Source organism: Coturnix japonica, chromosome 3 (assembly GCF_054131305.1).
Source record: "Coturnix japonica strain WE chromosome 3, WE-NBRP24, whole genome shotgun sequence".
Taxonomy (NCBI): domain Eukaryota; kingdom Metazoa; phylum Chordata; class Aves; order Galliformes; family Phasianidae; genus Coturnix; species Coturnix japonica.
Window position 1 is genome coordinate 27,782,213 of NC_140665.1, and position 25,741 is coordinate 27,807,953.

The 25,741-nt window shown below is 43.0% G+C and overlaps 1 long non-coding RNA gene across 1 annotated transcript in view; it reads left to right on the forward strand.

Moving 5' to 3' along the window:
* Positions 1 to 23,756: 23,756 nt before the first annotated feature.
* The window catches only part of LOC107311134 (uncharacterized), a 71,680-nt gene continuing 69,695 nt past the window's right edge, over positions 23,757 to 25,741 (forward strand). The window contains exon 1 of the long non-coding RNA XR_001553887.3: positions 23,757 to 23,911. This is a non-coding gene — a long non-coding RNA (uncharacterized LOC107311134). The remainder of the gene's footprint in view (positions 23,912 to 25,741) is intronic.

Genomic DNA, 25,741 nt, shown 5'->3' on the forward strand with positions numbered 1-25,741 from the left:
GACCTGGTTCCCACCTCAGTTACACTAGCGAAGTCAGACCCTTGCTCTGCATCTCTCCTGGGGCTGCCAGGGGCTCTCTGTGTGCAATCAGGTCATGGATCATCTTTCTCGTTTCTCTGACTGCAGAAAGCATTTGCCCAAACCTGGAGAGAATGTGATCAATGTGCTAAAATTAGTGCAGCTCAGAACGTTGGAGGTTTCTGGTCTGGTTATCTGTGCTTTTTGGGGGCTCCTTTTTATAACAGGAACAAGATCAGAAATGTTTTCCTATCCATTAATTTTACTTTACCCTGTTTGTTCTCCTACTTCCTGAGGGCTTTTGTAACCAAGCATTTCAGACTGTTTATCAGGCGCATTTGTAGTTGATAAGCTGATGACTCAGAAGAGCAGTTAGTGCAGCCAGCAGAGACACCAGTATCAGCATGCTTTTGCAGAGTGGTTCAGGGAGAAATGTTATCTGCTTAGATGCTGTTCTTTCCTGAACTTAACATTTCTTTCTTTTTAATTATTTATTTATTTATTTTTCCTGTGTGTGTGTGTCTTTGTGTGTGAATGGGCTGTTTCCACCTGTGAGATGACGTACCATCTGCCCAGCACTGAAGGGCACTGAAAAGGGAAAACCAGAGGAGTCTGGTCGGAGTGCTTAAATTGGTGCCCTTAATGTGCTGACGGGTTGGACCTCTCCAGCTGGCAGTGGTTAAAGGCTGTGGAAGCGCATGGGAGAGGATGAGGAATCATTTAATTAACCCTATAAAGAAGCAGGCGGCATGCAGTGAGCTGTTGAAAGTAAAAAGATGATAGAAAGAATAAACAGCTGTCAGGTAAAGTGGCTTGGGAATCGGGCAGCTTCATGGGGGGACAGGGAGCAGGGGGTGAAGTCATGACTGCTTGACTTCTTTACTTCCTCACATCTGAGTCTTGCAGCGCATTAGGGTTAAAATTTCTAGGCTACAGTAAGTTAGCTTGAGTGGGAACAATCCCCGCTTCACTTTCAGATGAGGAACCTGAGATGAGCTGAGTACATACCTGTGGTGGCTGGAAATGCAAAGGATGGGCATTGATTAGTTGGCTTCTCCTTCAAGTCTGCTCTTCCTTTGAAGATTGTTCTGTCCTGCTTCCTGAAATGTAGGAGAATCTGAGCATTTTTGTCCTTTTCATCATCTCACTTGAACGTACTCTTTGCCTGTCGGCTTTGCCCTTGCAGTAGGTGGGGAGGGTGGATAAAGCGTCGTTCTACTAGTTTAAAAAAAGCAGTTTTGTGCGCTTCTCTGCTTATTTTAGTTTGAGAACTCTTCTGAACCAAGATGATAAAAATGGGGATATTCTGTGATTCTACCATGAAGGCTTGCTGGGATAATTATGGCTCTGTGCCTATACTGACTAGCCCCTGTCACTGTGCATGCAGCGTTCAGATGTGTGGAATGACAGCTTCTTTGGGCTCTAACTGAAGGACTGGGATGCACTTTTTCCCATGTGTTTTAGTTAAGTGGATAAGAAGAACCTTCGCACATAGCATGGCATGAAACCTGTCTAACAAGATCTATAAAAGCCAGGGTCTCTGCTTGAGTGTTTCAGATATTGTCCTGGAATACACATAAATGTACACCAGCATCCTAACTGTGCCTGTAGTGTATTTGATGTTCCTAATTTTAAACTAACTACTGCAGAAGAAGGCAAGTCACAGAAAAGGGGAACTTGCACCCACACTGAGCCTTTGTGGCACTGTTATTACAATGCTAACTAAGAGAGCTAGTTAAAAGCTTACCCTGGTTAATCTATGACCCTAAGACAATAATGTGTTGAAGGCTGTATATTACAAATCTTGAAGACTACTGTTCAGAACATCGCCTGATGCAGGGATCCCCTAGTACTCTGAAAGTTTGCTGAAGACATACAAGTGCAGATGTAGGTCTTTAGGCAGCTCTTCTAGAGTGTCTCTCTAGAGCCTTGTCATCTCCCGTTAGAGATCACAGAAGCCATCATGTTTCATGTCTATGGGCTCTTCACCTGTCTCTGATCTTCAGGATCAGAAAGGTAAGCAGGTTCCTACCTCCTTGCTTCTAGGCGAGGATGGTGCCTTGCAGCTATCTCCTATGGGAAGGAGAGGAGAAGCTGACAGCAAGGAGCCAACATCCCTCAGCACATGATGTAGACTCACTTGGCTGAACCAGAGAGGCCATCAGGCAGTCACCCTTCATCATGGGCACTGAGCAGAGTGCAGAGCTGGTAGGCAGGACGTGATCCAGTGCTGCAGGACTTACCAACCAGCAGTCATACCCCAGAGACAGTGGTGATAGGCTGTGGGTGACAGGGCCCAGAAATTATGTGCAGAGATGGATGTACAGTTCTAACAGCAAGGGCAGGGCTGCTCAGCCATGGGCTCCACAAACTGAGCTGGGTTTTTTTTCTGCTTAGTTGATGTTGTGCACCATCTAAATAGATTAAAATCCTGTTTTGCTGCATCTGAGGCAAGTGCAGTCTAAATGCTCTGATCTCTAAGCTTGGGATTTTAGCTCCAAAACATAGCCTTGGTTAAAATGCATAGATTTCTGGGCACTTAGGCTGCTGCTGGGGATGAATTTGTTTCAGATTTTCTCCTGTACTGCTGTGAGCTCAGTGCAGCCATGTTGTGCAATGCTGGAGAACCAGAGAGGATTAACAGAAAGTGAAAGGGATTCAACCCTAAAGCCAGAGAAATATTCCTCTAATGCCAGTTTTCCAGCTGAGTAGTAACTTGACTTTAGTGGAATTACCCCTATTCATAGCATTGTACGTAGAAGGTCCTGGATATCGACCAAGTCTCTATTTGATTTAACTTACTGCTGACTTTTTGATTTTCCAGTACCAAGGGTGACTTGGAGACTGATCCTATTTTTTCCCAAATCCCAGAATACAAATCTGTGGAAATACAGTCTGGATTTGAACCCCATCACTGTCTGCTGGTCCCATCTAATTTCACCATCTATTGTGAAGAAAAGTATAAAAACAGCCATTGTCTCCAAGGACAACAAATGAGATTTCTAGAATGTGTTAGAGTTAAGATGAGAGATGAAGGCTGGAACAATGAGAAGTTTACAAACCCACTTTGCTTTGTTAATAAGTCAAGAGAGGAGACATCAATTCTCCAAACATGATGTCTGCCCTGGTAATGTTCCTTTAAGAAGTGTGAGGTATAGTGAGATACCGTAAGGTTTCATTCCTGTTGATAGGGTCTTTGCTGTGAGCGTTATTATTCTGATCAGCTTTGACATCTTATGAAATAGCACTTATTCTCTGAGTAATCCGAGAAGCTCTTCAGAATTCATGAGGCTTAAGTCCAAATAATTACATTTATTGATCTCTGCTATGTGAAGAAAATTTCCAATTTATTGCAGACTTGTTTGGTGTTAAACCGCAAATTAGGACATGTCAGGTTTTTCTCTTTTTCTGTCTCTGTTTTTAATGCTTTTTTGGGGCCTGAGATTGTTCACTGATAGCAAAGGCTGTCAAAAGTGTCGTTACTGAGAAGGTAAATTGAGATGCCCAGTGCTGTCAGCAAGCCCTGGGCCAGGGCAACCCCTGCAGCGCTCCAAGGGGAGGATAAAAGAGCTGAGGTCCTGCAGTTCACAGTCCTGATGTTCTCCTTCCCACCCTGCCACAGCCTTGCTGCAGGAAGGTGAATGCTAACTGCTCAGATCTCCTCTGGAGAATAGAACAGGGGAATTGCTTCCACCAGAATAGTGGGGCTAACGCCTAAGAAATTGGAGATCCATAAATTTACCCCCTTCTCAGAAGTTTCTTCTCTGGGAGAAGGAGGCTCCTATTTCCTCTGGTTATGCCAAAACTGAAGGAGAATCACTGCTATGGCTTAGTGGTTGGTAGAAGAGCCATCTGTGCCTTGTCTGGATTAATTCCCAGTCACACCATCTAGTCTTTGTGGACAAATGATGTTTTTGGGTAGTCTTCAGCCCCATGCACCCGCTGCTAGAGGACCCTACCGCAACAGTGAAGGAGAGGAGGACTCAGTGTCTAAAAAGAAGACACAGTCTGTTAGACGGCTAGATGATAGGAGGTCTGCTTCTGTGACTTGGTGTGTTCTGCTCTCTTCCTAAGATATGGGGCGTATAGAGGAAGGCAAACTGTAAAGACATTCAGTATTGCACTATAAAGTTTGGTGCTCGGGATGGATGGTCGGGTCTGTCTACAGAACACTCAGGTTGGATGTATGTGTTTCTCCTTCTGCAGGTAGTGCTGACACTGTGAACTTTGAGTATGGGAAGTGCCCAGGTACTAAACAGTTTGCTAGCTTGGAAGTTCAGGAGCCAAAGCTGATGAATACAGAGCCATGACAAACACTGCAGGGATGTCTTAGTACACACTGCATTATGCATTGGCTTTCTGCTGATGGAAGCAAGGACTTCACAGCTTGCTGGTCTCCCTTGCTGCTGGGTTCTGTACTGAGGCTGTGGACAAAGAGGCTCAGTAGGCATTCCCCATGATTGGGACACTGATCTGGCCTGGCTGCAACCATAGTAAGACCATCCCAGTGCCCTGGGACATATGGCTCCACTGTTCTCCAGTATGGCAGTGGAGGCTTGACTGGGGCTGGCAAGGGATTCAACTGGGCAGGAAAGGGAGGCTTGTGTGGGGGCTGAGAGGCTGTTGGCAACAGCTAAATAAATCATGCCTTTCCCCAAATATATCTTTAAATTTAAACCTCAGTTTAATAAGGCAGTCTTCACATGTTCCTTCAGGGCACATATATTATTTAAAAAATGTTTATGAAGGATTAATGCACTCCAGAGCCCCACTGACACAAATCCCTGTCATTTCCAGTGCCAAGAGCCAAAACAGTCCAGCTTATTTGAAGAAACTCTTTTCATCTGTGTGTTTATCTCTAAATTTGGCACTGAGAAAAGTGTTAGATTCGCAATCTTTTGTTTATCTACAGGAGCCCTTTGTTTATCTAGTAAACAGGGACAACACAAGCAGCAGGAAGGCTATTTCTGCCCATGCTTAGTCTATCCTTGATGTTTTGCATATAGTAAGTTTTTACAGAAGACCCTAAAGCTTTTTATAAGTTTGTGTTTATTTCTATCTCCTTTGGCCATGTAAGCTGGTGGCCTGTGCCTCCAGTGTCTTGGGCAGGGAACTGTGAATTGTATCTATCTTTTGCAAAGCACTTTTTTAACTGTGGCAGTTAACAGAGGGCCCCTGAGGACAGAACCGTGATTCTTTTAACTTGGCTGATAGCTGTGCAACAGAGAACACCAGTGCTGGCTCCCTCCACCACCTGGCAGTGGGCTCCAAGTGGTTGCCCCTGTGGGAGAGCAGTGGGTTTTGTTGTTCCTTTAGCTGGAACCAGCTGTATTTCTAGGTGGGGCTCAGTTTTGGCCTTCCTATTCTGCAGAAGGGCTGGCTGAAAAGGGCAAAGCTGGATGTAGGGAGTACCTGTTCCTACTGGGAGAAGAGCAGAAGGGCTTTGAGGGGGCTTTACTGCTCTTCTGGGAAGCTTCTGAAGGAAGGATTTGTGTCTTGAGTACCATGTTTAGATGTTCGGTGTCAGCAATAACCTCACCAGGGCTCTAGAAGGGTGGTGGAGATTGGATATCCTCTCTTGCCTTGTTTGAGCTGCTCTCATGGCAGCCCTATTTCACTGCTGGGAGTATTGGGATTCCTGGGATGCTCCTTCCCTGTGGGCTGCTTGCTGAAGTTCTTCCGTGGGGCTACTTTGTTTAGCAGAGTGGGAAATCACTGCTGGGAGGAGGGAAAAGGCTGAGGGGAGGGTGAACTGTGCTTGGAAGATGCGGAGGTTTTGCCTCACCATAGGCACTGAAAGAAGCATCTTGTCATTAGCAAGCTGTGTTTTGCTTCACCTAAGGTCTTTGCAAATTATTGTTGTGCACTACTCCTCTCCTGCCCTTTCCTTTCTCTGTGCTCCATCCCGCTGGCCTTTGATTCAATAAATCAAAGCTTAGTGCCAAATCTTGTTAAATTCCAACTTCCTCATTAATCCGTCTCTGCCCTTTGGGAGATGAAAGTTTGGAAATGTGTTTAATAATGAGGGTTGTGATATGCGAATAAAAGACATGAGAAATGTAAACTCGGACAATGATCAAAGATGATGCATTAGCTGTGATGAGGAACTATATTGTTACTAACATGTTGACCAAGCTGATACAGAATGATAGCAAAAAATACCTACTGTGGTGCTGCTGATGAAGTCTCAGCTTGTGTTTGGAGGAAGCTGAGAGGAGCACGTAAAGGAGAGGACCCGTGAGACTTGCGGTTCTTGTGCTTGGGGCAGAGCTGAGTAATTTCAGCTCTTGAGGCAGATGAAGGGCTATCACATACAGAGATAGTGAAAAATATCCAGTCAGGCTTTCATAAAATGTACTAGGAAGTATTCCTCTTTCTTTTTTTCTTAATTAAAAAAATGTGAATAGCATTATTCTGGATTTATTCTTATTGCTTGACTGCCATCTTTGAAAACTGATGATACCGGGTTTTTTTTCCACATTTTTTTTTCCCCTTAAATTTCTGTTTCTTCTTCACCAACTCATTTCATTTCCATCATCCTGTTTTGATTTTTCAATAGATTAAAGGGAAAATGAAAGAAGAGTCAATCCAATCTTCCACTAAGGTCTAGATCGGAAATGATGAAAGGATGTGTATTTTAAAATTTGTTTTCAAGCACCAAAAAGGGAAAAAAGTCAATTTCTGTTAGTGTTGTTATTCTAAAATGGAAAAAAGTTTGACTGGCTGGATTACATAAGGTGGCATTCTTTTAATGCTGGGGCACTGGGGCAGTTTGTGTGGGATTGATGTTAAATCCCATACCAGTAGTTTATCTGTAATACTTTGTGTATTTCTTTTCTATGCTTTTCCCCTGACCCAGTTGCACTAACAGACAATGTAGGCCGATGACTTTCACATCATGATCTCAGAATTGCTGATGAGCTGCGAAGTCATGGTACATGATCTGCACTTGATCCAAAGAAGCGCTCTTCCTTCCCATAAAAAGCTTAATGGGAAAGCCAAAGAGTGTTTCCAAGGAAATTTATGGCTAGTTATGTTCAAGGACCTAAAAAGCTAAAGTACTGCTAAGCTAGGCTGTACTGTCAAAATTTACTTGTGGCCTTGTGGGACAGTATTGAAATCTGTGTTAGAACACATATTTCAGCCACTTCTTTCTGACCCACAAAGCTTGTTACCTTGTCAAAGAGGAATATTAGTTTGCTCAGAAATGAACAACTGATTCAATGTTCATTCTGTTGAAATGAATAACTGAAATGATATTTTCCTTGATTATTCCATTATGCTGAGTTGGTTTTGTTTTTTGTTTTTATCCATTTGTTGTCTTTTGGGTTTTTATATATTGATTGTGTAATAGTCTGTTCTAGTTTTTTGTCTTTCTTCCAGGGTGACTAAACAGTGTACATTTTTCCATGCTTTCCCTCTGCCATATTTTAAATAAAGATATCATATTTTCCCTTCTTGAATCTTTTGGGATCATTCCCATACCATGAATTTCAGGGATAATTTCTGAACAGTTCAGAGATTTCTACAGCTGGTACCTTCAGTGCCTGAGGGTGGATTTCAGAAGGCACTGATAATTTGGCAGTATCTCATTTATCTCAGGGTTTTGTTCTTTCTGTGCTCTGGCTTGAATTTCTGTCCCCTTGTTAAAATTAATTTTTGATGTATATTATGAATCCTGAAGCAGAGATGGATGAGGCTACTTTATTCTTCTCTAGATCAGCTATCGTTTCTTCTTTCTTTTCTCATTAAATAATGGTCTGTGTGTTCTCTTTTTCTGCTTCTACTGATATCCTAGTGGTTTTTCTTATGGCCTTATGTTCTTTACTAATTTTAATTAATTCCTTGCTTTAAGTTTTCTGATTTTTATGCCTCTATTATTCTTTTATGTTGGTCTTTATCTATGTGGTCTAGTTTTAGCTTTTGCTGTAAATTCTATTTGATTTTCCCTGAAGAGATGCAACTATAATGGTCTCTTATTCGCCTTCCTATCTTTCTAGCACAATAGGATAGGCTGCCATTGTGCTTTAACATGGTTCTTCTCAGTAACTGCCAATTTTCTTCCTCTTTGCTGAAATTCCCTTCTCAAGAGGCCTCATCTGCCACATTGCTGAGTTTGTTGAGCCTGGGAAAGAGATCCTGCATTTCCTTTGAGTTTCTTCTAAGTCTGTCCCTCTTCCAAAGAGGATATCAGAGTTTGAGTCGTTTGCACCCAAATGACTTTCCCAGCTGGGATTTTTAACAAGTGGCTGCAGTCCAGCCTTCATTTTGAAGACACTCATTGATTGGCTTTTTTTTTTACTTTTTATTTTTTTGGCCCTTCCAATTCGGTGTTCAAATTCACTCTGCCAGGGTTTTTCTGGCCAGTCTGTACCTTCATATCCCAACATCAGTGATAGAACTAGAGGGAATGGTTTCAAGCTGCACCAGAGGAGATTCAGGCTGGACATTAGGAAATATTAATTCTCGGAAAGGGTAGTCAGGCACTGGAACGGACTGTCCAGGGAGGTGGTGGAGTCGCCGACCATTGGGGTGTTCAAGAAATGTTTGGATGTTGTGTTGAGGGATATGATTTAGCTGGGAAGTATTGGTGATGGTTGGACTGGATGATCTTCTAGGTCTTTTCCAACCTTGATAATTCTGTGATTCTATGATCTCTGCTGTACCCCATCATCAGTGATGTGCATAGTCATTGCCTGCTAGGAGATCCTTTTCTTCTTATGGGCACTTATGGACCACAAACCACTCAGAGGTGGATAGATGAGGTTGTGGGATGTGCTTCTGTTGCTTATCCAGTGGTTGTAGCCTGTCTGCAACTGCTTGAGTGGGTCCAGGAGCAGAACTGTCAACAGTTCTTCACACAGTTTTTTTTTAAAAATAGCCAACATTTTAGTGTCTGATGTGGAATTTATTGTTTTCCAATAAACTGAAAATGCTTTGGTTCACAAAACCACAATTTTCTCTGTTTATTTTTATTTTTATTTTCCCTTCTCCTCATCTGGAAATTGTGCAGTTTTTGCTTAAAATAGCTCCCCTGAAATTTAAAGAAAATGACATTTCTCTGGACAAATGTCTGTTTTTCTGTAAAATTGCTTTGATAGAAAGTATTTAGCCAGCTCTATAATTTAGTGACTTCCCTCTACTAAGTACAGCTTACTCCTCTGCTTTTTCTTTGCCTTCTCTCCCCAGCTCTTCCAGAGGTGCTGAGAACTCATCTTGCAGATATTGCGATTCCATCAGCTGGATTTCAAAAAGCCAAGTAAATATGTTTGCCCTTTTCATTCTCAGATCAATTTTATCCCTGCTTGTATGTCTGTGAGCGGTTCTTTTAATCTGGGAGTGGAAGGGAGGAACTAAGCAAAGAAGAAACAGATATCCATACCCACTAGACCAGGTAGTCCAAGGCCCCATTCAGCCTGGCCTTGAACACTTTCAGGAATGTGGCATCCTTGGCTTCTCTGGACAACCTGTTCCAGCACAGGCATAATTTGGGTACAGACATCTGTGGTTTTTATTTGGTGGGTTTAGTTTGGTTGTTTTTAACTTGGATAGAATCAGCCTGTGCTTTCTGTTGCTGAGAATTCTGATTGGATCTCTAGCATTTTGGCTGAGATACTGCCTGTGAGATGAGCAATTTGTTGTTGAAATATTAACACTAACTACATGGAGAATAGGGTACTACTGCTTGCTTTTCCAGACTGGAAGTGTGTGATGAGCTTGAGGCAGCCAAGCTAGCAATGCAGGTGTCTCAGAACCACCACGTTGTCCTGCTTTCAGCTGAGTTGATTTCCTTCATAGTGTCTGGTAAGATACTATAGAATCATAGAATTGCTCAGTTTGGAAAAGACCTTAAAGATCATTGAGTCCAACCATAACCTAATCATACTACCTTAACTAACAACCCTCCACTAAATCATGTCCCTGAGCATCACGTCCAAACTATGTTTTGGCTTTGGGGGTAAAACAGTGCTGATAACACACTGATGTTTTAGTTATTGCTGAGCAGTGTTGTATGAAGACAAGTATCTTCAGCTTTTCATTTTGACCTGCCAGTGAGGGGGGTGGGTGAGTTGTGGGGTTCCAAGGAGCTGGGAGGGGCAGAACCAGGACAGCTGACCTGAAATGGCCAAAGGGATGTTCCATACCATATGGCATCATGCAAAAAACTGTAGCACTGTGGGGAGCTGGCCAGGGGGCAGATGCTGCTGGGCATCAGTTGGTGAGTAGTGAGCAATTGCATTGTGCATCACTTCTTGTTTGGTTGGTTGCTTTTGTAAATATGAGTATATATATATATATTATCATTACTATTATTTCTCTTTTCCTTTTCTGTCTTAGTAAATTGTTTTTGTTTTATCTCCTGAATTTTACTGTTTTTTCCCATTTATCTCCCCCCATTTCACTGGGAAGAAGAGGAGTGAGTGCGTGGCTGCTGCTGGGTTAAATCACAGCATGTTACTGTCCTGACTGAGGCTAATGGACATGTATGAAATGTTCAAACTTTTTGTAATTATTCATTTTCACTGTAGGTGCAACATTGCCCTCAGTATAGTCTCTTTCTAGGGTCTGTTGATCAGCTCTGATGTGGGTGATGCCATTTTCTCTACCAAAGATACATCCTTGCCTGCAAGAGCTACTGGCCATGGGATCCCCTCCCTGCTGAGCCCCCGCAGAGCTTTGTGTTTTCTCAGTCTGAAAATTAAACATTTGGATGCTGGAAGCTGTTCTGCTGGCAGTTCCTGTTAATGATGAAGAATTACCTATTATGCCAGCGTTGGGTGGCTTTGACAATTCCATTACATATTACTAATAGTGCTAGTAATGTGTGGCAGCTTGTCCTTGTTTGTGCGCATGTGTGCATATATCTGTGTGCAGCTGTGTGCGGATGCCTTGGAGAGGCAGGGTTGGAGATAACAAATTTTTTTGGCAGAATGCAGTAGCCACTGCTGCCATGTCTCCTTTCCTCCTGCAGGGATGTCAGGATGGCAGGGCGCTGCCTGGCTTTGCCAGCCCTGGGAGCAGAAGCAAAGGAAAGATGGCTGCAAGGAAAGATACTGATCCCCAACACTGTGGCATCCTCTGCTGCACAATCTGCCTGCAGTTTAGGAAGCTGGTTCCCGCTGTCCTCTATTGGTCAGTCATTCTCCAGCTATTCTCCTCTTTTCTCCTCATCCTTATGCTCTGTTTTTCAGCGGAATGATTTAGTTTTTGGAATGTATCTGTGTGGTAGGTCTCAAAAGGCAAGTGGTTCAGGGCTGGCCAAGTTACGGGTAGCGGAACTGCTTTGTTTTCCCACCTCCTCAGCAGCAGCAGCCAAGCTCACAGGATTAAATAAATAATTAAATAAATAGAATTATTCAGTTCTTCCTGTACTATCATACATCAGCAACCCTTCCCACAGCAGGGCTTTGGAACTAATGATCTTTAAGTTCCCTTCCAACGTGAGCCCTTCTGTGATTGTGCAATGCTGTAAAAGATGTAGATAAGATGTGCACATGCCTGCTGCAAAATTAACTTTCATTTCAGTGTCTGTGGAGCTTACACTCATGCAGCCCCAAGAGGAAGGGGGATGAGAGGGAATGCAAGCCAGAACACTTGGGTTTTTTGTCACTTTGTTCCCATAGGAAAGGTGGGGACCACAATACAAGAAGGGTGAGGTATTGTTGCAGGTCTAAAGGAGGGCCATGAAATTGATCAGAAGGCTGGAACACCTCTCCTATGAAGAAAGGCTGAGGGAGGTGGGCTTCTTCAGTCTGGAGAAGAGAAAGCTCCATGGGAGACCACATTAGGGACTTCAAGTACTTAAAAGGAGCTTATGAACGAGGGAGGCTGATTTTTTTTATTTTTTTAACATGGACTGATAGGTACTGATAGGGATAGGACAAGGTGGAATGGCTGTTAACTAAAAGAGGGGAAATTTAGGTTAGATGTTAGGAAAAGATTGTTTACTCACATGGCAGTGAAGCATGGGCTCAAGCTGCCAGAGAAGCTGTGGGTCCCTCATCCTTGGAGATGTCAAAGCCAGGTTGGATGGGGCTCTGGGCGGCTTGAGCTGATAGGGAGCAGCCCTGCTCATGACAGGAGGCTGGAGCTGAGTGGGCTTTAAAGTCTCTTCCAAGCCAAGCCATTCTGTGTGACTCTATGACACAACCAACAGCCTCCCATTGCCAGCTTCCCCCCAGGATGCTGTGTTGATCTCCTACAGCCCAGTGGGAATGGGGCAACTGCTGCCCAGTGGGTGAGATGTCAGCAGTTCTGAGAGAAGGCAGGATGGCTACTGTGGCTTATTCACTTGTGGCAAAAAGAGAGCTGGCAGCAAGCCTCTGAGTCTTACACCTGAATGGTATAGAGACAGACACAAGATGTGTATGTATGCCCTTCTCCCTCCTCTGACATCTGGATAGTCAATTTCATTTAGATTTATCCCTCTCTGCTTCACTCTTTTACCGATACAGGGGGTGATGTGACACAGCTGCCATCCAGAGCTGCTGCCAGGGCTCCAGCCCTTGTTGGTGTCATCACAGCCCTTGCTTACTCTCCTATATCCCTCTTTCCTGGATCCATCTCCTCCTGCCAGGTGCAGCGCAGGCAGCAGGTGGGAAATGTTAGCCCTTCCAGCCCTGGCTTGGCCTTTGCTCTGAATGCCAGGAATCAAAGCAAGATGAGAATTTCACCCTCTTTTTTTATTCTGCAAGATTCATCTCAATATGAAATACAGGGGAAGAAGTTTATGAAGCTTCTGAAAAATATCTCTGTCTTTCATTTTTTCCTTCCCACTGTTTTGATCCTAGTCCATCTGCAGAAGTAATATGTTTAGAAATAGATTGTGCATCAGTTCAGGTGAATTTTTCTGTGCCTTGAAAAATGGGACAATGCCTTCCTACAGGTATTGACTGTCATTCCACATCTATGCTGTCACCCTAACTTCAAATCAATTTGTGCTTTACCAAGTGGTTTGATGTCACCTTATGGCAGAACGCTAACTTTTCGCCCTTACGGCTATTTATCTCTGTCCTTTGTAAGGTCAGGGAAAATCACTGTACTCCGACCCCCCAAAAGTAATCTGTCTCTTGGAGGAAATTATGAGACAGTATTATGTCTGGCAGCATTTTTAAACAAGTCCTTAGAAACAGCAAGGAAATTCTGATGTGCTTGGGCAGGGAGGGGGAACTGAGGATGCTACAGGAGGAAGTAAGTTTGAAAGCAATCAAGGGGGAAGCTTGGAATTTATATTCTGGAAATGTTCCCTCTTCATGAATCTATTTACAGACATCTTCCACTGTTACTGAGCAGGAAAAAATTAATAATAATCCAAGCAGTCTCCCAAGCAAAGGTTGGCCATGAGTCTGAATTGGAAGGATAATTTATCTCTTCTGCCACTTCAAAGCCTTTTAGCCTGGGGGAGATCTCTTGTCTAATGAAATTAATTGAGTGCACCTGTAGTCTGGGTACTTCATCTGAATTCCAGTTTCCTCCTCACTTAGAAGTTGCCAGGTATCTGCTTACCCCCAAAGTGACTGATGCAGGTGCACCAGGTAGTAGTGCTGGCTCTGCTGCCATCTGGCTCTGCTGCCCCTAAGCCTCATGAAGGCAATGTTAGAAAAAGTTACCAAAGAAATTCTGTCCCAGGCTGTTTTTCAATGTGAGTATCATGGGAAATATTTAAACATCAAATTGCTGGAGGGAGGAGAGAGTAACTGGGAACGGGTCACGCTATTTTCACCCTTTAACTTTTCTCCCTTCATGAAGTTTACCTTGGTGCCAGTCATTGGGAGTGATCAGAGGTGTCCCAAAAGACCACACCGAGCAAAACAGTGAAGAAATTGGAACATAGAAAATTCCCAATTAAGTGTAGATCTAATGGGAAATGATGCAGCCAGAATTTAACTGAGCAAGTGGAAAAGTAGGAGCTAGGAGACCAGCAGCATAGGTTACCAAAGAAGGATGTAATTTCCTCCTTTTTCTCCTGCTACATCTCCACAAGAATGCAACAGTCATTTGAATATGCGTACATTTATTTCATGTTTACGTTTGCTAAAGCTTTCTTTTACCTTCCCCCACCAAGCTGCATTCAATTTCCATGCTTTTCCTTCAGAGTGGATTATCTGATTTTATACAGATTTAGTTGTACACGGCTCTGAGATTGCATAAAAGTGCCAGCAATATGACAGTGGTTTGCGTAGGCATGAATGCTGTATTATGCGGATAGCCAGCAGCCTGGCTTCATCTTGAATAAATGCAGATTTGTTATGTATAGATGTGTGCTTATTTGCTGATTACTTATGCCCTCGCAGCTCTGGGAGCTTCGAGGAGGCAGTTGTGATTGCGTGACAATCTTGTTCCCAGGGAAGAATAAAGTACTTGTGCAGAAGCTCTGGCCCTTAGGCTGTCAAATGAGGAGGTTTTTCTTCTTGTTGTGTAGGTTGCACTGAAATTGGGACAGAGCAAACTCTGAGCAGAAGAAAGCCGATATTGTTTTTGGTGATATTTAGTTTTATTTCTTTGTCTTAAAGAGACCTCTAGCTGGTATGTATCCCTCCACCAGTGAAAAACAAGATAATATTGTGGCTTGCATGAGATTCAGTGGGAGTTTAAGGCACCTTGTTGCAATGAGGCAGCTATGTGAGAGTCTGAGACTGCACATCTTCCTCCTTTGGAGTCTGAGGACGTGGTCCTACCTTGCTCACTCTGGGAGAAGCCCTTTCCTCTCTGCAGTGCCTCAGCCTTTCTTTACAGATCATAGAATTTTTAAGGCTGGAAAAGACTTCTAAGATCATCTGGTCTAACCACCACTCCCGCCATGCCCACTGACCATGTCCCTCAGTGCTACGTCCACATGGTTCTTGACCACCTTTGGGGATGGTGACCCCACTGCCTCCCTGGGCAGCCTTTCCAACACCTCACTGCTCTTTGTGAGAAGAAGCTTTCCCTAATTATGCATGGCTCCATTTGTGCACAGAAATTTATAGATCCCCTTCTATTCGGTATTTTTTATGACCTTGATTTTGGAGTGTGTGCTTCATCTTAGTTGTGCCCCCAGAGAGACCATCAGAATCCTATAAAAGGGGTGGCACAGAGAGACATTGCCATGGGAGGACTGGGCAACCAGATGCAAAGATGTTGCCCTAATGGAAAGAAAACAAATGTCTTACTGGGACAGCGTAGGAATTCACTTAGCTGGGCTTTAATTTTAAGCCTATTGATTGTACAGACACACAGTAATTCCAGGTTAGCCCCAGAGCTCACTGAGTTCTATCACACTGCATCACGTTTCAGACATTACTTTTTCAGTTCATAAATCTTTCCTCACCTGTTGCTCCCCATCCCAACCGGCACCCCGACTGGTGCAATTAAAGGGCAGCCCCTTTCCCATGCCTGCATCCCACAAGACTCTTGTGCATGAGCTCTGCATGGTTCTGCAGGGTTTTTAGACCAGTTTTCTTACCTCACTAAGATTTGCCAGAGGTCCAGGAAAATGTGAAAGCCCTCATGAAAAAAAAACCACAAAAAACAAACCCTCTCCTACATTTTTTTCTGTAAAAATTTACATGGGAAAATGATGCAATGCTTCCCTGCTGCCTGCATCCCTGTTTAAAGCAAACACATTCTTCTCCAGTCAATGCCTAAGCAGAAAAAGGCTGCAGAGAATTGGCTTTTATAGCAGACACAAAAGATGTGCCGGTGCCCTCTGCAAGTAGAGACAGCATTTGATCTGTCTGGATCTACTGTGCCACAAGAGAGATGGCTTAATAGGATAAGATTGCCATCCCGATGAGCTCCCAACTCCTGACTTCAGGTCTGGAGAGAAACTGCAGTGTCCTCTTACAAAATTGCAGGGAAGGAGGTGGTGCCAATCCCTTGTTGCTGCAGGGATGCAGGAGTGTGATGACAGGGCTGAGAAGCACCTCAGGGGCTCTTCTGCCCCACAGCAGGGCTGTGGGATGTGCTCAGCAGGAAGGAGCTCACTGCAACAGGGAAGGGAGCAAACAAACCAGAGCAAGCTCATTCCCTTAGGAAAGAGTAGCAAGGGAAGTAGCAAGGGAAAAAGCCCTGAGATGCCCACCACAGTTACCATGTGTGCTGCTGTTTCACACACTCCATCCTGGAGCTGACCACAGGGAGAGAATCAGAGCTTGCAGAAGTCTGTGCAGTGCCCTACAGTTGATTGAGTTCATGTGCAGAGTGCAGGCTTTGAAATTAGGGCACCTGTGAAAGCACTAAGCAGACTAAAGTGGCACATGAGCAATAAAGAAAGGTAATGATTAAAGCTCTGTCGTTATAAACAGTGAGAAATCAGAACCAAAACCTAAAAGGAGCTACCAGTACAGCTCCTTGAAAAGAGAGCTGATGGAACCGAGCAGCTTTCCTGCCCCAGATCCAGAGGACTGCTGCATACTCCAGTCCCTTGCCGGGTATTCAGTTGCAGTGCTGCCTCTGCTCTAGACCAAATGGATGCCAGTAAGCATGCTCAGCATGGCACTAGATGACTGCAGCAGAGCCCACACGAGCAGGCATATTCTCCCATAAGCAAAAACTTTGAAAATAAATTCCATCAGAAGTGCATTTCCCCATTGTAAATGGGATGAAGGCTCACCTAGCATGGGAGGTCTGATTGGCATAGATCTAGCAGCTGAGTAGACTGTCCAATATCTGCCAACAAAACTAGCTAATCAGGAAAAAAAAAAGCTGTGAAAAGAGGCTTGTGGAACTCAAACACATTGTAAGATAGGCAAATTTAGCCATAGATTGCTCCACTTCTGTTTGTGGCTCTTTGTGCTGCTGCCTACTCATCACATCAGCAGCTCTTTGTTTCACATCTGTATTTTAGAAGCTGAAGCTGAATATGAGGCCCATCTCCTAAGCTACTACAAATGATGTACCCTCTTGAAATCAAAGCTAATGCTGCTCATTTGTGCCTCTGGAAAGGCCAGCTTCCCAGGTGATGGATGGGTGGTCATAACCACCATGGCACCGAGTGAACAATGTGGGATAATAAGGACCTCTCTCTTGGCACCCCTCTATCATCTCTCTCAAGAGGAGAATATTTCCTAGTATGCAGGGTATTTCTAGTGTCCGATACCAATATAATGCCCTTGCTGGGTGGCTGCAGTGAGCAATGCTTCAAGCTTGCTGTGAGCAAGAGGAGGAGACATTTGTCTAGCTGCCAGTTAGAGCTGACGTTTCACTGCTGGTAACTGCAGATGTACCCAAAGTTTAAAGTAAAGTTGCATCAGCTAAACAGTAATCCAAGAGTGGAGATGTGTGAACGTTGCTACTTGCAGTCCCCCTGCTCCTCACTCAGCAGTGAGGCAGTCCAGCAGAAGCTGCTCCATCAAACATCACATTGTGAGCCACCATATGGAGCCAGCAGGAAGCGGTGCCACAGCTGCTGGCAGCCACTGCATTCAGCAGAGAGCTGTAGCATAGCAAATGATGAGGAGACAGGGTCAGGGCATGCACCAGCTTTGTAATGTCTCTTGGTACATTCCAACTTTCCAGCAGCCAGGAAAACAAATTGCCTCCGGGCACAGCAAAGGTCAGGGTTGCCATCAGCTAAGAGGAATCGCTGGCTGTGATAGTCTCATCGACATTTCCCTCTGCAGCAGCTGCTGTCAGCACAAGGTGCTTTCATTAGCTGTGGGCTGGGCTTTGGTGGGAACATTTTGTATTTCATTTCAGTGAGAGGCACTTCTCACCTGTCATGTTCCTGGTGAGCTGACTCAGTAGGTACACCTAATCCTTCTTCCTCTGCATTGCTTCTTGTTTCTCCTTCTTCCCAAGGCTGTTTGTTGCTGTTATGGTTTTTATCATCATGGATTATGCGGCTCGGTTCCATCAGTTGAACCCAGGGACAGTTTTTTTTCAGATTTCAGCAGAGAGTCATAAAATCATTGAAGTTGGAAAAGACCTCTAAGATCATCTTGTCCAGTCGTTGACACATCACCACCATACCACTGTCCCTCAGTGCCACATTCACACCATTCTTGAACACCCCTAGGAATGCTGACTCTGAGTCAAGCAGCCTGGAGTGTTATTTTGTGCTGAATGTTGTGACTTGCATCTGAGCTAAGCATAAGAGGAGTACTGCTGCAGTGAGCTGGTGGCTTGTTGCCTGATTTAAATAACTACACAAAGTGCAAGGCTGGCATTAGTCCCCACAGTTGCTACCACTTTGGAAAGTGGCCATCTGTGAGTATAAGCTGGGTAACTGTGAACCTGTGCTACCCTCTGCACAGTGCAAGCTCCTTTTATGTGCTGTTTGAGAAAACATACTTGCCCCGGCATACCTAAATCTGGGGTTCTTGTCCTTTAATGTCAAATAGGATTTTCTTACCTAATAAAATGCCCAGTAAGTTGCAATTGTGTACTTAGCACCTAACTGAAGCGTGGCATCCAAAAAATCTTATTTGCATTATTCCCTGAATCATCTTCCCCCCTTCCCTAACATACTCCCTCACCTGCCCTTATTGCTCTGCTGTCTTTCAAGTCACTTCTTCTGATCTCTTCACCAACTAATTACAGAAACAGCCCTGAGAGGCATCATAGCTCTCAGCTGTGTGTTACAGTTGTGTAAATTCACTTCGACATTCAGACATCCTTACTTTCTCCCTGCTTGTGATGGGAGTCAGTGAGCTGGAGAAGAGGAAATTGTTTGCATTACATAGCCATTGCAGTGAAACAGCATAAGTCTTGTGCTGCAATCAAAAGTACTTTATGGTTTCATTTGGTGGCTGGAACAACTGTACTCTGGGTAGGGACCAAAAGGCAGGGAAGCTGAGTGCAGGCTTTGGAAAGGGTGGTTCTGATGGTTCAGCATGGGCTTCAAGCTGTACCTGTGGCTTCCAACCCCATGAGACCAGGCTGCTTCACTGGGAGAGGGGCCAAGCAATACAAGAACCTGTTCAATAAGCAGATGCCTGAACTGCAGAGGCAAAACTCACATTCCATAGTCAAGGGCAAGTGGAGATTATAGTGACTACACATAACCATTTAACTGCAACTCTTTTGTCACTTTTATTTGATGTATGATCATAATTTCTGTATTTGAGTGTAGAAGCTCTGAAGAAATGTTAAGACACATTCAGGATGAAGAGAGGTTCGGAAACAGTCATCACGGCTCCACCAAGATCATGCCTGATCAATCCACTGGCCTTCCATGGTGGAGGAACAGCGCTGATAGATAAAGGGAAGGCAAGTGCTGTTATCTACCTGGACTTGTGCAAGGCCTTTGACATGGTCCCACACCATATCCTCATCTCTAAATTGGATATGAAAGCTGGCTTATTAAGTGGATAAATGTTTGGATGGTCACTGCTGTAGGGTTGTGATCAATGGTTCTATGCCCGGCAGAGGTCGGTCATATAGGGCATACCCCAGGGGTCAGTCTAGGGACCAGTGCTTTTCAACATTGTTGTCAATGACCTAGACAGTGTGCTGCTGTCAACTAGACCCTCAGGCAATGTACCAGGTTGCCAGAAAACAGCTTTGTGCTTAAAGACAACTTCATGTTCCTGTGAGACATTCAGCATTCATGGGATCTGTGATTTGAACTTTATTTTCCATGTGGCACTTGCTGATTGCTTGCCAAAAACATACAGTGCTGGAAGTATGACTTAAATATGTACTATTGCAGGATGGAATGTCGGATTTATATGGAGAAGAGCCTCAATAAACTGCACTCCAGTCTCAAGGCAGATTGATACCTTTGTGAACTAGTTAAACAGGTATACATACAAAAATGTACTGTGACCCCTAAGGAAAACTGAAGATGATATATTAGATTTGGAATTGATTTGAATTTTTTATTTTTTTTTTTGTTTAATGTGTTTTTTTGTAATACTTGACAGTGAGTCAGTGAATCCACTGAAGCACAAGTTACATTGCTAAGGGAGTCTGAAACCACAGGATCCCAATTCTACTTTTCAGTCCTTGCTAGGAAATGGGAGAGGGCCCTGCATTTTGATGAAATTCAGGGATATTTAGTAATTAGGTTTTTGTGAGCAAGTTTCAAATAATCTAATCTGCTCAACTAGTAAAACAGCAGCTGCCAGACCTTGTCAAGCATACGTTATGATTAATGTGCTAAACAGTTTTCATGGATATGAAATATTTTCAAGGGAAAAGTAAAAGCCTCGCAGATGATGATTCTGGAATCACTTTTCTCTCCTTCACCTGCAGTCTGCCTCGCAAGTTTCATTTTATTATTTATTCTTATTGTCATAGATTAGAGGCTACTATTGGTTTCATATAGAAGTAGTGGGAGCTGGAACTAAAAGTCCAGTTATGAAGACGGAGAGATAGAAGAAAGCATAGAAAATGATGGATGACAAGGATGCAAACTGTGGGACTTCAAGATCACATTGCTTTATTGGGAAAATCCTTCTAACTCCAGTAGGAATGCTGGCATGCCAACTGAGGGGGTATGTTTAAAACAAGAAGATGGCTGCTGCTTGGAGGACATGCATGCAGAGGTAGGGGAACCAGGACAGGAGACAGGTGTGAGAAGTGTGCACAATCAAATCACTGAGATCTCACTGGCATCACAGGCAAGAGAAATACTGTGAGAAAGGGGCTGAGATAGGACACGGCAGGATGCTTGAGTGGAAATGTGAGATGTTTATCTATTTGTAACTTGAGTTCATCATGGAAAACTGTGTTGTCTATGAAGATGAGGACAGCATTATTTGATGCCAAGGGATTTGCTGCATGGTGTTAAATAAACCATCTTCCTGTCATACAGTGAGTTCTCGGGTGCTTTTTTTGCCTGAAGTCCCACAAGGTAACTTGGAGAGTCTTACCATGAACAGCTGATTGTTTCAACAGACCAGGCTTCATCTTCACTCTGTTTCATCTGTTTAAGATTTAAATTATTGTCTAGTTTGTGAATTTCATTACATGCCCTCTGTTTCTTAGAGACATGCTTAGCCTGGAAAGTAAAACTGCAAGGCAAGCTTTTTCCAAGGGAGCTACCACAGCCCCCAGGAACCATTTTGTCATTTTGCATAGCGTCTCTGTCTGTCAAAAGAAGTCATCTCTCCTGGCTGCTCTACATGCAACATGGACAGCTATGAAGAGTACCGTTATGCTGCTGGCAATTAATAGGATGCCACAGAACCAAGGGTCCTAAATTTCACGTCTCACAGCTGTCTTCCAAGCTTACCTGATATCAAGCACAGGGAAGCTGTCTTAGGGAGCTCATGGTTTTCTATATGTCTCACTGAGGTTGTCCCAGTGTTACTGTCCTTCCACACTGAGTTCAAACCACTAGGTTTAAAAGCTTGAGCATGAATGAACTCTCAGCTGTTTGCACTGCATTGGATTTGAGACTTCGCATGTAGGTTTTGTGGAAGGGGTCTGCTGTATGCTCAGTTTGACAAAGCCAGTGAACTGCAGGCAGCAGGACAACAATGTGAGAAAACAGTGAGCTGTTCTGGATGCATCTGAGGGAAAGAAAGAAGGAAAGGAGGAAAGGAGGAAAGGAGGAAAGGAGGAAAGGAGGGAGGGAGGGAGGGAGGAAGGAAGGAAGGAAAATAAGAAAGAAGGAAAGAAAAGAAAGAAAAGAAAGAAAAGAAAGAAAAGAAAGAAAAGAAAGAAAAGAAAGAAAAGAAAGCTCTGTATTTGTATGCTTTTATTTTAGTTCACTTCAGCCTCTTTAAAATTTTAGTACTTGAAACAGATCCTTAGGTAAACCTCACCTGCAGATAAATTGCATCTTTGGAAACAAGGTATGCTAAAGTAGTCAGGGATCAAGAAATCAGAGCAAATGATAGTCGCTGGATATGCATATGAAAATATACATAATTACTGCAAATTTGAAGCATTTTTGGTCTTGCTTTCAATTTTATTTTGAGATTCATAATTTCCTTTTCTTTATAAGCAATTTCTCCTCAGTCTAGCTCTGAAATATACATTTTGGACCGTTTTGTATGGGATGCCTATCTCAGCTTAAAAATAATTCATTAATCTTCTGTGGTACTGAAATGAAAGGATTAACGAAAACATCTCTTCTAGATGCTCAGTTACTTTACTCCTTTGTTTTTATTTCTAATTTCCAGTTTGAATTAATAGTAATAAAACCCTTGGAACTCACTGCTCACCACCTAATTAATTAATGATAATTTCCCATGAATTAAATTTTAAATCATCACTGAGCTCAATGGGAATCTTGTGATCTGCAGGGAACCTCTCCAAACCACAGCTATTGGAGACGTTACATGACAGCTTCTCTACCTTCCTTAAAAGTAAAATAAGATAAAAATTAAGCTCTGAACTTCTCAGGTTATAGAAATAAGCTCGAAAGACCAATTCAGCTGTGTTCTAATTCACACAGTTAAGAAGTGAGATAAAAAGAGACTAACATTTATTCAGAAGTCTCATTGGCTTTTTTACAACTGATTTTGTGATTCCTGGATGTTTAACTTCTGATTGTTGAGTTCCTCCAACTGGTACCCAATCCAGGCTGAAAAAGGACATCAAGTAAAGTAAAAAGGAATGGGAGATCTCAGCCTTATCTTCAAGGTATCCATTTATATTTTTTAACCCAGAAGCTTCAGAAAATTTGTATGCACAGAACAAAGGCAGAAAGTTGTGCCTATTTACAGGACAGGAGGTGAAAAAAAAAGATGAAAAGGAAAAGAAGAAGGACACCTCAGTTACAGATTAGTTCATCTTCACAGCAAATGCAGGAGTGATAATTTGATTTGCATCAGCTGAACAGACTGCTCTTGGCCCTCACTGCAGTTGGTTCACCTTTTTTTCCCCCTTGAACTGAGTAAAAATTCTATTATAAAGTGTGGTTATAAAACCTGGTATTCCAGGAAAGCTGGCTTTTTCACCTTATAATTGCACCTACACATTTTCAAAAGTGGCATACTTCAAGGCTAAAACGCTGTTATGATTTCATGAAGGCTTGCATTATGGTGGCAGCTTTGTGTGCAAACATTTGCAGTTAATTGCAGGAAGTCTGAGTGTTGTGTCACTGCTAAAGAATCAGGTGCAAGTGATTTACGCTTTAAAGACTTCCCAATAAGCATTAATTCAAATTCAAACATCCTACTCTTGATTCCACAATCACTTATACAGGTGTAAACCAGAAGTAATTTTACTGGAAGCATGAATTTTGTAATGGCACAAAGCAAGATCCTTAAAGATAGATGTCTTTGCTTTAGCAGAAGCTGTGCTGGAACTCTTTGACTGGAAATTTGACATTTCACTTTGTAGTTAATACTGGAACCTCTCCCCATGTGTTTTTATTTATTTGATATCTGTTACAGTTGGAAAGATTAGCACAGTGGAAATACAATACAGGAGTAGAATGGCAAAAGGGACAAACAAGAAAGGAGTGCTCATCCTACGTGTAGTGTATTATTATCTGACCGTGATGCTTAACAATTGGAGAAAGCACCTGACTATGAGGTTTTCTTCTTAAAGTCACAAGGATAGTCCTGGAGAATATATGCATGAGTCACTTTTTTGTTACTTGACTGTTAAACAGTGTCATTTTGTTTACAAATGCAATAATTTAGCGAGCTTGACATTTATTTTGGGATGACTTAAAACAAACACATATTAAATTTGACATGCTATTAACATTTAGGGACTCTAAGCTAGCTGTAAGTGTATCCATTGCAGGTAAGCTAGGCTAGATGACTTCTGAGGGTCCCTTCTGTAGAGGAATTGTTACGTCACAGCTTGAACTGATGACTGAGCACCTGGTGAAGGGGAGTGTCTGACCCAGGAAGCTCAGCTGCAAGCAATTCACCTGTGCTTCCCACATGACAAGAGCTCCCTGGGCTCATTTAAAGGGTAGCCTCCAAAGTGCAAATGTTTACTGGATAAAAACCTCTTCCTGAGAAAGAACATTCTACAGCCAGAGCCCTTCTTTGCCGGTTTGGTAAATCAATCTTTTTCTTAAATGTGATCATTAATATTCCTAATTGTTCTTTATCTCATGTCACAAATAACTTATCAGAAACATTTTCCAACTAAAGCTGTTCTGTGATGTAGTTAGATATAAATGTGTTCAAGCAAAGAGAAAATTCTATTTTTCCTTCTTATTAGGCAATATCTTACTTCTGCCTAGTGCTAGCCCAATGAAATGGGAATCTAGAGGCAAGGCTAAATCCTGCTTTCATATATTGTGGAGGACTGTATGCGAGTTAACCTGTTTGATGTGATGGGTAGACCAGGGGATGGGCTGCTTTCATTATGTTATTGAAGGACTGGGTATCACAGGTGATTAGCAGTGTGTAAGTTCAAAACATTTTGAAAAGATGTTAGGCCAATAGGTTTTTTTCTGACTTCTCCTGTCATTTTCTTTTGTTGCTTCAGTGGTAGCTGATCACTTAATGCTGTCTCTTGTGTCACTGAATTATCTTCTTGTCTTTTTAAGATAAAGTCTTGTTGCTTGTAAACTGTTATAAAATGGTCAAGCAGAAGGGTGGGTATGGCAAAATGCTGTAAAAACACTTTGAGGTGAATGCTGCTTCTTCTGTTTGTCATGCTACTTGTGATGTTCCTTTAAAAACTTAAGGTGCTGTAGCAGAAGGAAACTCTCTCTACAGAGTAGTATAAATATGCAGGCCAAACCTGGTGATTAGGCAGTTTCAGGCACGGTAGAGCACCTGGGAGGCTCCCAGCACCTGTGGTTATACCAGTGTGGGCTCCTATGCCTCTTATGTGCACTTCTGCCATGAATGATATGGTTGCAAATTCATATGGATTGGAAAAGACCTCTGAGATCATCCAGTTCAACTCTGCCCCATCCGCGCTATGCCAACTAACCATGTTTCTTAGTGCCACATCCACACAGTTCTTGAACCTCTCTAGGGATGGTGATCATGCCACCTCCCTGGGCAGTCTGTATCACTGCCTTGCTGCTTTTTCTGAGGCACTACTGCTGTTGGAGGTGATCCTTCTAGATCTATGGGTGAGCACATGGATGATGGTCGTCTGAGAAGGCTGTGACTTTGACGTCTGGTTGCAAGAGGGATGGAGACCTTCTCAGGGAGAGAGAGGGAAGGGCTGGAGGATGCTGTGGCACTGATGCTGCCTTGTGACAGATGTGATGAGAAAAGGAAACCGTGACTGGCTATCAATTCTCACTTTGTATTAATACTAAATGCAATTCTGAGGTAGCTTTAAACTGCAAGGTGATTAATTATGTTCTTTTCCTACATAACTTTCCTTAGTTCATCACCTTAAAGTGTGCCACTGCATAAAATTGTGAATAGGCTGAAGCAGTTGCCTTTTAAATCAGGTGTGTGATTCTTACACACATGTGGATAAAATTGTTAGTGTGAGCTGATGCAATCTGTATTACCTCAGCTGAGACCCTGGTCTCCAGCTACTAAATTGCCTCTGAAGACTTTAGGCCAACAGGTTTTTCTCTTCAAACCTTCCATTAAAATTCGCCTCTTCAAGTTCCTGCAAGCTTTGCTCTTCCCAAGGGATACGTTCACTGTGAATGACACTACTGTGTTACTGTTAAGTGGAATATAAACAAGATGGAGACTCATCCTGCCAGACAAGGGCACTTCAGGCAGCCCTCACTCAATGCACTGGTCAAGTCCTCCAGCTGCCCATCAATTCCCCAACCTTGTAAAGCTACTTCTGTGGAAACGTTATTCTGGCTAAAAAGCTTTCAGGACATGAGATTCTTCTGCTTCTCTGTTAAGCAGGAAGTATTATTTCTGCTCTGATAACTAAAATTACATGTGCTATT